This window comes from Leucopleurus acutus (assembly GCF_964270905.1).
Source record: "Leucopleurus acutus genome assembly, chromosome: 3".
In the NCBI taxonomy this organism is placed as follows: Eukaryota; Metazoa; Chordata; class Mammalia; order Artiodactyla; family Delphinidae; genus Leucopleurus; species Leucopleurus acutus.
The window spans coordinates 84,404,858-84,421,150 of NC_139145.1; the positions used below are offsets into that span (position 1 = coordinate 84,404,858).

The 16,293-nt window shown below is 38.0% G+C and overlaps 1 protein-coding gene across 1 annotated transcript in view; it reads left to right on the forward strand.

Moving 5' to 3' along the window:
• The window catches only part of APC (APC regulator of WNT signaling pathway), a 191,527-nt gene that overhangs the window by 33,908 nt on the left and 141,326 nt on the right, over nucleotides 1-16,293 (forward strand). Inside the window, exon 3 of the mRNA XM_082836192.1 lies at nucleotides 12,703-12,816. The gene's annotated coding sequence lies outside the window, so the exon portion shown is untranslated. The remainder of the gene's footprint in view (nucleotides 1-12,702; nucleotides 12,817-16,293) is intronic.

The following is a 16,293-nucleotide window of genomic DNA, read 5'->3' on the forward strand; positions in this document are numbered from 1 at the left end:
AAAAGAATGATAAAAAGAGAGAAAATCCTCAGAATGGTAAAGGCCTTTATAAACTATAACACAAAAACATTAAACATAATTTTAAAGTACATGCTAAAATCAAATAAAAGAAACTTGGAAAAAGAATTTGCAAATCATATTATAAACACATAGCTAATTAACTTAGTATAGCAGTTACAAATGAGATGCTGAATGAAAAACCAAAGACCAATAGAAAAAGGGATAAAAGAGATAAATGGTTCACCAGAAAAGAAAATATAAAGGGCTCCTAAACATATGAAAAAAATTTCAGTTAAAATACACTGACGATATTTTTCACCTATTAGATTGGCAAAAAAAAAAAAAAGAAATTTGATAATACACTGTTAGTGCTGTGCAGTACAATAAGGTGTATATGCTGAACAAGCCCATCTATTGGATTTGCTACAATATTATTGTTTACAATTTTGAGCCACAAGAAAGTGTTGTAGCTATTTCTAAAAATTAAATTTAAAAATTTTACTCATAATTACAAAAATAAAAACAACCCAAATGTCCCTGTATTAGTCTGCTGAGGTTGCTGTAACAAAATCCCACAGACTGGGTAGCTTAAACAACAGAAATTATTTTCTTGCAGTTCTTGAAGATGGAAGGTCCAAGATCCAGGTGCCAGCTGATTCAGTTTCTGGTAAAGACTCTCTTCTTGGCTTGCAGATGGCCACCTTCTCTCTGTGTGCTCACATGGCCTTTCCTCAGTGTGTGTGCTCAGAGAGGGAACTCTTGTGTCTCTTCTTCTTCTTATAAGGGCACCAGCCCTATCGGGTTAGAGCCCCACCCTTTTGACCTCACTTAACCTTAATTAAGTTTATAATCAATTTAACCCAAAGGCCCTATCTCCAAACACAATTATATTGTGGGTTAGGGATTCAACATATGAATTTTGGGGGGGACACAATTCAGTCCACAGCAGTCCCTTAACTGGGCAATGAATAAACAAAATCTGGTACCTCCACACAGTGAGATACTATTCAGCAATACAAGTGGACAAATTATTGAAACAGAAAGTAACATGGATGAATCTCGAATTATGCTAAGTGATAAAGCCGGATTTAAAAGGTTATATATTATATGTGCCCATTTATATGACATTCTGGAAAAGACAAACCGATCAGATCAGAAAACAGATCAGTGGTTGCTAAGGAATGGAGAACGGTTTGACACAAAGGGATATAGAGGAATTTTTTTGCTGTGATGGAAGTGTTCCATATTACCTTGTTTGTGGTGCTGGTTACGTGACTGTGTTTATTTGTCAACACTAACAGAACTGGACATTAAAAGGGCTAAAGTTTACTGAATCTAAATTATATTTAGTTTTAAAAATGAAAAAAGCTATTCCGTATCCTATACCCTATTAGTTTGTCATCAGACTGTAAGGTTATAATGTCTAATACTGACAATAGTTCTTTCCTATTAAGGATTTCTTATTTTTGTTTTTTGAATTTAACAGAGCCTTTCAGAGAGAGATAATGACTAAAAAAAAAAAAAAAAGAATCTCAGTGAAAGTTTAGGGCAAGATTTTTTTCCTGTGGGTTAGGGTGTCCTTTGTGTAACCCCACAAACAGAAAGTCACTAAGTGAGCCTCCAAGCCCACGAACTAATGTTTTTGCTATCAAGGTTAAAGTAGAAATCTGTGGAAACAGCCCTGAGCTTTCTTTCTGGGGGCCAGTTTTTTAAAGAATGGACAAAGGCATCAAAGGCATTCAGAGAACATGAGCCCAACCTGCTGTGTCCTGTAGCAACACCTGCTCAGAGGAGGAGAGTTGGGTTCTGTTTCACAATTGATGTCCTCTACCATGTGTCCCCACCTCTCTCCATTTTCCTGCCATCTGCCCAGTGTCCACACAGCGACCAAATAGCATTTCTGCCATGCTTTACCATCAACAAGAGAAAAATAAACTGGTGAGCAAAGTGCTTCCTTATAGCAACATCAGAATGTTTTTAAACACCACCAAGCAGGAAATAACAGATGAAAGTCACAGTCTCTAAAGGAACTTCTCTTAGAGAAAAACAATAGCACAGTATTGATAGGCTGTCAGTTAGAGGATGTGGCAACTATGCAGGCACATTCCCTAGGGAGTGTCTCCATTTATTTGATATGCAGTGAAATTTGTTTAAAATATTTTATCATCAGACTAGAAATCATCAGACTGAAAAGGTCACCTGTCCAGGATGTCCAGGAAAACAAAAACTACTTTCCTCTAAAATAAAATCTCCCACCCTACTCCTTACCCTGAGATTCCTTTCATCACTTCCCCAATAGTCAGCTTTACATCCTGTGGAAAGAGGGGTGTGAGTCTGTAATCCAAAATATTTCCAAGTTGGAGGATCAGTGTGAAAAGTAGATGGGAGTGGGACTGGGGTTGTGTAAATGGGTACAGTTCTTGGAGGAGCGCTGGACCCCTGTTCTCTAGGACCTGAGCCTCCAGCCCTTACTGTGGGTCTGAGGTCTCTGTTCCTTGGGGCCGGCCTGCACGGGAAGAAAGTGCAGCCACTGTGGAGAATAACTCTGCAAGATAGCTGGCGGTCAGGTAGCTGCGCATGTTCACTGCTGCTCTGTTGCTGCAGCTGCAGAAGCAGCTCTGCACTGCCTTTGTCAGGTCTGGGCTGCCCGATAAAACCCACGGAAATATCTACTCCTCTCCACCCCTCTCAGCCAGTCACTCATCCCTATTTTTAGGATTCCTTAGCAACTGAGCGGCCTGTTATTCCGTAACTAATATTTTGCATTCCTGATTCCATTCCTACAGTTATCACCCCCTCCTTCCTTCTAAATGTATGCCATATTGTCCCTGCAAGTTCGGCCCGTGAATGTATGTCTTATTGTTCCTGCAAGTTCTCCAAGGACAGGAAAAGCACATTCATCAGGATCTGCTCTGTGCCTCATAACTCCTGGATTCACGAAATTCTTCCTCTGTCAACCCTAAATTCCTTCTAATGAAGTTGAACCCTATTCCTCGCTCTCCATCTTCACCAGAGATGAGGAATAGCCAATCAACATTCTCTTTGTAATAAACTTTCATTTTGCTTAATCAGAAACAAGAAAAGCATGATATTTTAAAAAATCAGTTATCTGCTTTTGAAGAAGTCAAAGGGCAAGAGAGCTGCATCTGGCCCACTCTGCCCCACTACGGGAGGAGGTCAGGGGAGAATTCCTTCTTTAAGTCACCAGACCTAAGGAATACTGCCATTTTGTTGTAAATCAAAGCAGCATTTGTGCTACTGTTGCAAGATGTTATAACACAATGGAGTGAGGGGAAATCTCTGCCTTTTTTTTTTTTTTTTTTTTTTTGCGGTACGCGGGCCTCTCACTGTTGTGGCCTCTCCCGTTGCGGAGCACAGGCTCCAGACGCGCAGGCTCAGCAGCCACGGCTCACGGGCCCAGCCGCTCTGCGGCATGTGGGATCCTCCCGGACCGGGGCACGAACCTGTGTCCCCTGCATCGGCAGGCGGACTCCCAACCACTGCGCCACCAGGGAAGCCCAAATCTCTGCCTTTTTAAACTTAGGATCATTTGTAATCATTAAGTCTTGGCAGGTCTAGTCCCCACCCATCACTCCCTCTTACTAACAGCTTGTTCCTATTCTTAGCTTGGTGGGAATGTTTGACTATGTGATGTATTTGGGAAAAATAAGCTAGAGTCACTGAACGTACAAAGGAAGAAGCTCATTTTGTAGATATTTAAATTAAGATAATGCTAACCTTAAAAAAAATAGTCTATCTTCACAATAAAATCCAGTTTTAAATGTATCATATTTATTATGAACATTTCTTTCTAATGAAAAAAAGATTCTATTTGTCTTTTACCATGAGAACTTGGCAATAGCCTGTTCTATAGTGAGCTTCAACAAATACCAATGTACTTTCAAGTTGGACAGTGTGGGTTCTAGGCTCACTGATAGGGATTTTGTACTTCTGCTTTTCTGTGGCAGCTGGTATGCTCCACTGAAGAATTTTTCCTCAGTAGGGGCTGAAGCAGGACATTCTTTGGGGCAGGCCCTTCATTTTCTTGCCAACTCTTTGAAGCTTTGCCCAGTGCAAAGCTCACGTCACTCCAGTACATAGTGGAATGACAAGATGGAATTTGCAGTAGCATGAGCTCTGTGAGCCCAGGAATTGTAAACTCTTTGGATATAGATTAGAATAATACCTTCACTAACTAATACCAACACTAACTTCAGCCTAGTAAACTAAGATCGAAAATTAAAGAAAGATGTGTGGTATTCTTGGTATATTAGAGCCACTGATTGCCTCAAAGAGCCCCCTTTTACCCAGAATATTACATGCTTCCTAACAGCCCAATGGAGGAAGTCACTATTATGACTCTTACCCCTAAGATTAAGGTATGTGTAGATTTCATACTTCACTCTATAATTTTGCCATCAGAGTCTGTCTTTTAGACATTGTCATCTGCTCTTAGTAAATGCTGTGGATAAATGTATTCTAACAACTTCATCCACATTAATATATACATTTTCCTAAAAAAATTATTTTAATTCTCACGTATACTTACTAAATGATGTGAATAACTTTTATTGTTATCAAAGATAAGCCAAAAAGACTACTTTTGCGTCAGCCAGCTGTATGTTTGAACAGAATTATTTAGGCAATTTGCCTCAATTTTCAGAATCACATTGATCCAGCTGACACTCTGGTAATTTTAGTCAAATGCTGATTGGGATGACCCCACCCAAATGGTTCACTGGGGACCTTAGGGACCCAGAAGTCTTTGGTCCCCTAAGTCTAAAAGCTTTCAGCCAAGGAGCTAGAGGCAGAAGTGGAAATTAACCAATCCATGCTACCACCCTCACTGCCACCCTGCCCTCTGCAAGTTTTCAGTCCAGGACAAGAGTCCATCTGAGATCTGGCTTGTTTCCTTTGTTTCAGAAAGCACCAAGAAAGGGAAGCTCTGTGCTCTCTAGGGATGCTCTTCCTAAATTCCTAGCATCAGGATTTGATGGTTCTAAGTACAGCAATGGAGCCCTCTTCCCCTCTTCTCTTCCCCTGTAACTTTCTATCTCCTCCAGCAGGAATAAATGGTGGGCATCATGTTTCTCAAACCTCAGCCAGAAACTAATTAAATTCTGGTACCCAAAGGGGCCCTTTTGTTCTTTTACTAAAGGCAAGTCCAGCATCTTCTGTGTTTAATACCTGAAAAGCCAGTTTGTAATAGAAATTTATGGGTAATACACCTAGAAACAATACATCCAAGTAGCTCCTTATGGTGAGATTTTGCCAAAATGTTCTATTTCATTCTTATGTAACTCCTATGAGCTGATTTGTGAAATAAGATTTTGGCCCTAAGCACATTTCTTAGAAGTAAATAAGGAATATAGGTAAATATTATGCAAGTGACTTTGAGCTACTATTCCTGTATTCCCTCCACTATCAGTTTTAATAACAGTTTTTAAAATACCATGTTTTGAAGGGAGCTTTATTTTTCTCAGCTCTGTCTCCCATCTGCTACATTTAGTAACAAAGCCATAATCTGGGGTTTATGATATTAATTGCTGTGGAGATTAATGTAATGCTATGCTCTTAAGGTTTTACTGAGACAGCATGGATGAGTAAAGGGGTTTGAAACATAAATAATACACTACAGTAAGCATTTGAGAAAAGTAAAACATTTAATAAATAGAATCAATTTTAGAATTAATATGTACTCACCTTTGTACTCACATATTGCTTGGTTGCATGTACAATTTAAAGGATTAGGTCAAAGCAAATTCTGTTTGAAAAAAAAACCTATTACTTGTGAAATGAAACTGCACACAAAAGAAGAGATGATGTTATTGTATTTCAAAGTGACCTCCATTCTACATCCCAGCATAAAATATTTTTACAAAGATAATTGACCTCTCTTCCGCCTCAGAATACTAGATTAGTGACACCTGGTTATGGTGTGTGTGTGTGTGTGTGTGTGTGTGTGTGTGTGTGAACAAGTATAGGAGGAAAGATAGCCCTGTAATAGAAGGTTTTTCTTGCTTCAATAATAATTTTCTTAAAGCCTTTTATTCCTGCCACTAGAGTGAAAGGAAACAATGCCTCTCTTTCTTAGCACCTGCCTGCCTTCCCATTCCCTCCAGTTCAAGGTAGAAGAAGAATAGGCCTGAGCCTTCCTCCAAGCTTCCTGTCTCAGGAATTCACTAACCCCTGGGAACTGGTGAGCAAATTACAACATCCATGTTCAACAACAAAAGGAACCTCTACCCTTATCTTGTGCTATATGCAAAAATAGATCATAGACATAAATGTACAACCTATAAACTATAAAACTTCTAGAAGAAATCATAGGAGAAACATTTTGACCTTGATTTAGGCAAATTTTCTTAGATATAACACCAAAAACATGTTTTATTTAAAAAACAACTGATAATTTGGATTTCAAAATTTTAAACTTCTCCTCTTCAAAAGACACCACAAAATGAAAATACAAGCTACAGACTGGGAGAAAATATTTGTAAAATGCATGTCGTTTAAAAGATTTGTATCCAGAATATGTAAAGAGTTCTCTAGACTCAATCATAAAAAACAAGTGCCACTACACACCTATTAGAAAGACCAAATCTGGAACATTGACAACACCAAGTGCTGGCAAGGATGTAGAATAATGGGAACACTTATTCATTGCTGATGGGAATACAAAATGGTACAGCCACTTTGGAAGACAGTTTGGCAATTTCTTACAAACCTAAGTTTTGTAAGTTTCTTACTCTTACTATACAATCCATTAATCATGCTGGTATTTACTCAATGGAATTGAAAACATATCCACACAAAAACCTGCACACAGATGTTAATAGCAGCTTTATTCATAATTGCCCAAACTTGGAAGCAACTAAGATGTACTTTAGTAGATGAATGAATAAATAAACTGTAATACAGCCATATAGTGGAATACTATTCAGCACTAAAAAGAAATAAACTATCAAGTCATTAAAAGACATGGAGGAAACGTAAATGCATATTACTACGTGAAAGAAGCCAATCTGAAAGGGCTTCATACTGTATGATTCCAATCATATGACATTCTAGAAAAGACAACTCTATGGCAATAATAGAAACATCACTGTTTCTTGGGAAGGGGTGGTAAAGGTATAGGCAGAGCACAGAGGATTTTAAGGGCAGTGAAAATACTCTGTATGATATTCTAATTATGGCTATACGTCACTATACATTTGTCCAAACCCACAGAATGTACAATACCAAGTGTGAACCTAAGATAAATATGAACTTTGAGTGATTGTGATGTGTCACGGTAGTTTCATACTTGGTAACAGATGTATGTACCATTTTGGTGAGTAATGCTAATAATGCAGAAGTTGATTCATGTAGGGAGGTGCTTGAGGATATGTGGAAAATCTCTGTACCTTCCTCTCAATTTTGCTGTGAACCTAAATCTGCTCTTCCAAAAAGGTCTTTAAGTAAGTAAATAAACAAGTGGAATTATTCATAATCATTCTAAACTAAAAACAACACAAGTGTTCCTCAACCAGTGAATGGGTAACAAACTGTGGTACTGTATACTGCAATCTGTATACTGCAATAAAAAGAAATGAACTACTGATGCATGCAACAACATGAGGGAATCTCTAATACATTATGTTAAGTGAAAGTAGCTAGACTCAAAAGTCTACATACTATATGAGTCCTTCTAAATGTCATTCTGGAAAACAAAACAAAACCAGAGGGATAGGAAATATTGGTGGCTGTCAGCACCTGGAGATGGGGAGAGGGGTTGATCACAAATAGGCTTAAGTGAATTTGGGGGGATGATGGAACTATTCTATATCTTGATTGCAGTGGTAGTTACGTGACTAGAACTCATAGAACTGTACTCTATGAGGAATTTTACTGTGTAAATTATACCTAAATTTTTTAAATGTTAAAAACAAACAAACAAAAATACCCTAAAACAACCTCTGACCCAGAGTTGGTATGGTCACTGTTGGCGGAGACTGCTGGCTTCTTAGCTCTCTACAAGTGGGGTTGCCAGCTAATCCCACACATGTTTTATTTCAGGTCACACGGGTTGTGCAATGGTTTGTCTCCTTTCTCGTAGACAGCTGCTGACTGATGTTGAAAGACAAGACAAGGAGAACTTTCTCTTTCCTTTATTTCTTTTCCATTTCTTCCTCCCCTTTCTGCTTTTCCCCCAGCTCTTTTCTTTCACTCCTTTTCCCTATTGATTTATCAGTCTGTGCCTAGCTGAAAGAGATCTGCTGGAGGCTATGGTGAGTGGGGCAAAGGGAAGCATTTGCTCTGAACAGAAGTGTATTAGTAAATGATTAACAATGAGCTTTCTGAAACACACACATGAATGCACACACAGATTTATTTTAAATTCTACTGATATAAAGGATATAGAACACATAGTTTATAAATAATAATAGAATATACATTATTCTTTAGTGTGAATTCCATATAGCCAATTGATTCCCAGTGAATGTTTCATTGATTTTTGCTGAACTTTTGTATCTGTAGCCAATATACCATTGTAAATAACAAACAAGTGTAGTTTTGACAAGAATCCTGGTTGTTATTTTCACTGACATTAATGATTAAGATGAAAGTGAAACAACAAAGATATGTGTTGGAACCTGACTCATTATTCATCAATGACCTGAGTGACTTGGATGAATTTGATAATAGTTTTTGAATACTGGAGGAATAGTTCCTTGAACTTTGTGCTAGTCACAATGTAACAGCTATAGACACGACATATTTTTAAGTTTAATCTACAGTATTAACATTTTCTCCATCACTATACAATCAACAAAACAATAAATTGAGCCCAAATTTGGAGTATCCTTCTGTTTCCACAGTTTAAATACTCTCACACTGAACAATTCCAAACTACCAACGTGAAATCACTGGACAAAGAGAAGTCCTCCAGCACACCATTATACACTATTTCCACCATCCAGATACAGTAGATGGAAACAGCATCAGGAACACAGGCAATAGCAAAATGTAGTAAAATAAGTTAAAATGATGAGTTTTGAGTATGACCTTTGCTCTGAGTGTAATTTATTTAATTGAAAGCTTACATCATCGAATTTTTAATAATGACTGTGTTTAAGAACTAGCTCACAAAATTCCTGAAATTTAACAATCAGTTTTCTAGCACTTCTTTGAGCTGGCTCCAGCCCATTAAGTATCCGAGTGCAAGGCTGTGGGCCCCTGCCCCACCACAGATTCTGCAGCAGCAGAGGCAGTATGAAGGGAGAATGGGTGCAAACCTATGTTGCTTCCCCAAGCGCCACTACCCTCAATATATTGCCAGGGCTGCTTTAGCCTTGTGGGATATTTCCCTGAGCCATTCAGACTGGTTGTCAGGGCTAAAATATCAATGTCATCAGCCACATCTTAAACTGTATGAGAAAATGGATGTGGATTTCAGTGGCATAAATGGTTTGGTGTTCTTCATTAAATTTCATCCATTAAAATATTCTCTTGTTGCTAATGAGGATTTGTTGTTCAGGGCAAATATATTATTCTGAAATTCCTTTTATTTTTAAAGTCAAATATGGGAAGATAGTCATCAAAATGTGAACAATTATCTTGGATGGTGAGGTTTCTTTCCTTCTTCTTGCAATTTTCTGCGGTTTACAAATTTTATACCATAAACATGTAACACCATGGTAATATGTAAAAAAATTGAGACAAATCTTTGGTAACTTGATATTTAAAAATGTATTGATGTTATGCTTTAAAGACCAAAAGAATAAGTTGCATTTTCGGTAAAAGAATGCCCCTGGAAACAAACATTACTATGTTCAGTTTCATTTAAAAGCCAGATGTCCAGGAATTGGATATGGCTAATTATCAATTTCTACCCAGATGGAGTGTTTTCTTTTTTTCTATCATTAGATGGAAAAACACAGACTCTCTGGCTGCTTACTTTATTACATTTAGTCACTTTAGTTGGAAAGAGGAACAGGTGGAGCCTAGATAAATGTCAGTGTATTCTATTATGAATGAAAAGTCGAAGCAGGTACAAGAGATAGAAGGCAAAGAGTTAAAATGTGTAATTAGTTATGTGATGAAGATTTTTAAGCCTGCTCTTTGTCGAATTCCAGCAGTGTTAGAAATGGAATATATCCCTTCTCATGTATTAATCTTCTTCCTGTATTAATCTGTTGCTGTGTAACAAATTACTCTAAGACTTAGCAGCTAAAAACAATAGCTATTATTTCACAGTTTCTATATGTCAGGAAGTTGAGCATAGTTTATGAATTACTTGGCTCCCTGTAGCTCAAGGTCTTTCTATGAAGCTGTTAGCCAAGGCTGTGGTATCATCTGAAGGCTTGACTGGGAGAGGATCCGCTTCCAGGCTCACTCACATGATTGTTGTGGGATTGCATTACTTGTGAACTGTTGGACTAAGAACCTCAGTATCTTGCTGGCTTTTGGCCAGAGCCCTCCTCTGTTCCACGCCATATGGGTCTCTCAATAAAGCAGTTCACAACGTGGCAGCTGGCCTCCTTAGAGCAAACAAGCAAGAGAAACATCTAAGGTATGATATTTGCTTCCTGTCTTTCAGGGCTCACTGTTCTCCACTGCCAGGTGTCCAGTGCCTCAAAAACAAACAAACAAACAAAAACATTGCTTCACATATTTCATCCAGTTTGGGGTTGTTTAAAGCTTGAGGGTGTACCTGGTACTTATTACTCCATCTTATCCAGAAGTGGAAGTGTCTGAAAATCTTTATTAATAATCCTATCATACTTCTCTGCTAGAAACAAATTTAATTTAATTTCTTATATTTTTATTTTTGTAAGCATAAGGTAATGTGTTTTAAAATTATTCTTATTGATTAAAGAAAAACTACCAGCACAAAAAGTAAAATTAGAAATCAATGTCTTAATGAGATGGACTGGGGGAATTAATAGGGCATTAATAAATGTTAAATTATTCTTTTGCTTGGCATTCAGGGCAATGAATCATTGAGAAATGCTTGCTTCTCTTTGGTAAAGTGGTGGGATAGCCATTGTGAAAATGGAGTCGAGAAAGTGAACCAGTATGACTCTGGATGCCTTCTCAGGCAAATCAGTTTTAGAGACAAAGTCATATGAAAGTTGTTGATCTGAAATCACTTCCTTAAAACCATCCCTTACACATATTATTATTTCCCACATGTGCCATGACATAAAAATGGTTGGGAAGCACTAGTGTTGACAGTGCTCCGTATCCCATTTCTGTTTGTAACTATGACTGGCTAAACTGTGTCTTTGCTAGACTTCTCCAAGAAGAACTGCAGTGGTCCTCCGCTGGAGCCTTCCTCCCCTTATGTTCTAGGCTGGAGTCTTTCCTCCACCTTGGTTCTTCTGTCACTTCCTGTCTTACAGATACTTGTCAAAAATCTCTAATGAACTGATGGAACACTCTCCCATTCTCAACATTCATGGATGTTTTCCCTTTTATGTACACTTATTGGTCAGGGAGCAGGTCCAGGTTTTGTCATGAATAGGTTTTGGATGTGGACCTTGTCAAATGCTTTTCTGAATCAATTGATAATGATCATATGATTTTTCTTCTTTAGCCTATTGATATGTAGATTACATTGATTGATTTTTTTTTTTTTAATGTTAAACAGTCAGGCATACCTGGAATAAGTCCTACTCGGTCATGTATATTTTTTAATACAGTGTTGGATTTGATTTGCTAATATTTTGTTGATGATATTTTCATCTAAGTTTAAGGGAGATGGTCTGTAGTTTTCTTTATTGTAATGTGTTTATCTAATTTTGGTATCATAGTAATACTGGCCTTATAAAGTGAATAGAGAAGTGTTCCTTCCTCTTCTGTTCTCTGAACAGATTGTATAAAATTGGTGCTCATTTTTCTCAGAATACTTGAAAGGATTCTCCATTTCTTTTTCCAGGGAATTATAATGACAAGTTCAATTTCTTTAATGGTTATAGGACTATTCTATTTCATCTTGTTTGAGTTTTGGTGGTGTGTAGAATTGGTCTATTCTGAGTTGTTGAATTATAAGTTATTGGTGTCTGTGATATTCCCTTATTACTCCTTTAAAGGCTGCAGGAACTATAATGATAAACTGTTTCATTACTGATATTGATGATTTGTGTCTTCTCCCTTTGGCAGTCTTGCTGGAAGTCTATTAACTAGCTTTTTGTTGCATTTGTTTGTTTTGTTTTATTTTGTTTTCCAGTGTCATTGATTGCTGCTCTTTCTTTTTTCTAGCTTCTTAAGGTTATTGATATGAGACTTTCCTAATGTAATCTTTCCAATTTTTCTGAGTAATATTTAATGCATAAATTACCTTCTCAGCACTACTTTAGCTGTAACCCAGAAATTTTGAAATGTTGTATTTTTATTTTCATTCAGTTCTGTGTATCCTTTTTTTTTAATATTTATTTATTTGGCTGCGCTGGGTCTTAGTTGTGGCATGCGGGATCTTTGTTGCCGCATGTGGGATCTTTAGTTGTGGCATGTGGGATCTTTAGTTGAGGCATGCGAACTCTTAGTTGTGGCATATGGGATCTAGTTCCCTGACCAGGGATCAAACCTGGGCCCCCTGCATTGGGAGCGCAGAGTCTTAGCCACTGGACCACCAGGGAAGTCCCAGTTCTGTGTATTCTTTTAAATTTCCTTTGAGACTTCTTCTTTGACAAGATGTGATTTTTTTGTTTGTTTTAGGCTGCACTGCATGGCTTGCAGGATCTTAGTTCCCTGACCAGAGATTGAACCCGGGCCTTCAGCAGTGAAAGCACAGAGTCCTAAACACTGAACCATTAGGGAATTCCAAAAAAGGTATGATTTTAGAGGGTGTTGTTTAATTTCCAAGTATTTGGAAAATTTCCTGTTGCCTTTCTCTTATTGATTTTTAATTCAATTCCATAATGGTCAGAGAACATACTTTGTATAGTTTCAATTCTCTTAAATTGTTAACATTTGTTTTCTGACCCAGCATTTGGTCTGTTATTGGTGCTTGAAGAAAAAAATGTGTATTCTGCTATTGTGGGTAGAATGTCTATAAATGTCATTTAGATCCTGTTGGTTGATTGTGTTGTTTAGGTCTTCTATATGTTTGCTCATTTTCTGACTCTTAGTTCTATCAGTTGCTGAGGGGGGATGTTGAAGTCCCCAATTATAATTTCAGGGATCAATGTTTTATGAGAGATCAATTTTGGAGTCCCTGTGTAAGAGAAAAAAATAGAAAATTTGAATACAAATTTAAGTAAGGAAGTAAATATTAATTTAGAATGAGAAAAAAATCACAACAAATTATACATTTGGAATGCTAACATAAAATCCACAAATATCACAAAATCCAAAAAACAATATAGTATGTTTATTATTTTACTGCCTGACATACTTCTATAATACTTTTTCCCTACATTTTTTGTCTGGATTCTCTTTACTTGCCTCTGCATATGACAGTGATTTTGTTTTATCATATTTGTATCAATTGAAAAGATCATTCAGTGTTTCTTCAAGTATGGTTGATCAAAAATTTTTTTATTACTGATAAGTTTTTTTTTTAGCTTGACAACTTGTAATTTTTTAAGATTGTAGTCACATTTGGGGACGCTTCTATTAGGTTTCATTTATAGGAGCTATAAAATTTGGAAGAATTTTCTACAGACTAGCTTCTGGCTCTGTACTTCTGGTACAAGGGCCATAGGATGTGTTCATATTGCAGCACAACCTCTGGCCCTGCACCTTGGTGTTACGATACTGGGAAAGTCAGACAATGGCTGGAGGAGTATTCCTGGAAGCTATTCCTCTGCAAGGATGGCTAGCAATAAAATACTACTCACAGAAGTGACTGTGAATCATATAAATATTCTCCCACTCAACTCTAACAAATTGTATCCCAAGCTCAACTTCCCTTTAACTGGATTCCAAAATGACTCCAACCACTCTAATACTACCTGACACAAGGAGAACTGTGATAGAGGGGAAATCAGAGTAGGAAGAGACAATGCCCTTAACCAATTGTGGTTGAAATATATTACTTTTGCAGGTTTTAGAAAATTGTACAAACACATGAACATATTGCTAAGGCACCTTCCAGGACCTTGGAAAGGGCCTGTGCAAATGGGCGTCTTTGAAGCCTAACCTTCATTAGTTTCATTGAAAATTAAGCCCTGCTGACATTTTAATGGGATACAGAGAGAAGGGAGGTAAACACTTGTACTTAGTCTGCTATCTTGAAGCAGAAGTTTCTTGGATGTCTTTTTTTTCCTTAACTATTATGAAAGTTTCGAAGTATACCCAGAAGCACTGAGAATGGTATAATGGATATTCATGGTTCTCATCAACCAAGTTCTAAAATTATCAAATTTTGCTGATCTTGTTTATTTGGATGCTTCCAGTTCAAGACATTGTAGGGCATAGGTACAAAGATGAATGAGACATGGATTCTGCCCTCATGTATGTACCTGGTGAAGAAGATGAGGCATGAGCCCTACACACCATGTCATACTGCCCAAAGGAGAACCCGGGACCGTGGAAGGAGAGAACACCTTCAGCAAGGAATGACCAGTAAAAGCTTCCAGGAAGAAATGGGCTACTTAGGAAACAAGTACATTTTTTTAACTTGTTCAAGCTAAGACAGAATTGAAGTATCTGAAATACATATTTCTGATTTTTCACTCTAGAATGTTCCTCTTGGCTTTCGGGAAATAGTTCAACCTCTTTGCTCTTTATCTAGATCTCTAATACTCAGATTCATCCAGATTTGAGTAACGTTTATTGAATGCTTGGTAGGTGCCATGCATTTTCACATACAATATTTCATATAATCCTCACAACAAGTCTGAGAGACAGATACCATCATCCCCATCCTTGAAGATGAGAAGACAGATCCAGAGGGACAACCTGCCTAAGGCTACACAGATAGGAAGCATAACTAAAATCCAGGATTCTAATTCCACTTTTAGTATTCTTGAAGTTATACCTGTATCTGCATGGTACTTTCCTTAAACTTTTCAAAGGATTTCCCCAGTTCAGAAACCCTCTGTGGTTCCCAGTCACTACAGGTTAAGACTGATAATGAAAGTCCTTACACTACCATTTCCCTTTCTCTACAATCCAGTCTTTGTTTTCCTTCAACTTTGTCTTCCATTCACAAGACTGCATCTGAACCCTCTTCTGGTGTCTGGGAAGTTGCCTTCCTCATGAAGCAGAGCCCACCTCTCACAATGGAAATCCAAAGTCCATGCGGTCATTCTCCCAGCCTCCCTATCAGTTAGAGCTGTGCTGTCATATATGATAGCCACTAGCCACATGTAGCTATGGAGCACATGAAATGCAGTAGCGTCACAGGTTGAAATGATAATATTTTGGATATATTGGCTTAAATAAAATATGTTGTTAAAATTAATTTCACCTTTTTCTTTAATTTTCTTAATGTGGCTCCTAGAAAATTTAGGATTATGTATATGGCTTGCATTATATTTCTATTGGACAGCATTGAGCTAGAGTGTTAACATGGGACTGGGTTGTGTCAGTCATTTGTCCCCAGGCTTGGGACTGACAGCTAGCATGGTGAAGTCACAGTGACCCTCTGTTCTAATGAGAGTAGTGGCAGGATAGTAACTGTATCTGTTTCCAGGGGCAGCAGTGACATCATCCAGTGTCTAGGTCAAGTGCTGTTGGTGGTCCCAGGTTTGGTTATCTGTATCCAGCAGTGGATACCGGGGTGGCTCCTCAGGACCAGTTCTGGGCATAATGTTGAGTGTTGCTCCTGTATATCCTACAGGCACCCAATATTCTTCTAACGAATGCCTTTTCTGCTAAGGTTCTTCATGAATTCTCTCCTCTCCACCCCAGTCCACAGTGATTCTTCTTTCACATCAACAGTGAATCAGATCCAAACTACACACTTGACACTTGACCTGTGCTAGTTATATTATCACAGGAAAGTACCTTTCTCCTCAGCCAGACTGTAAAATTCCCCAGGGCAGGAACCCTGGTTTTTTTTGCATAATTGTTTCTCAGTAGCTGTCAGGTCATCTTGGTTATATCATCTCCGGAGGAATACTTGTTAGCTATCGCTGCAGAGCTCTGAGGTAGACAGAGCAGCTATTATAATTCCTGTTCATGCAGATCAGGAGACTTGCTGCGTGGGGTAGAGGGACTGGCCCCAAAGTCCTGTAGCTGGTTGCTGCCAAATTGAGACAGTAACCCAGAACTCCTCACTGCTCATCCCCACCTCTTTCCTCTACTTCAGGCCCTAGCATATACATATATATATGTGTGTGTATATATGTACACACACAC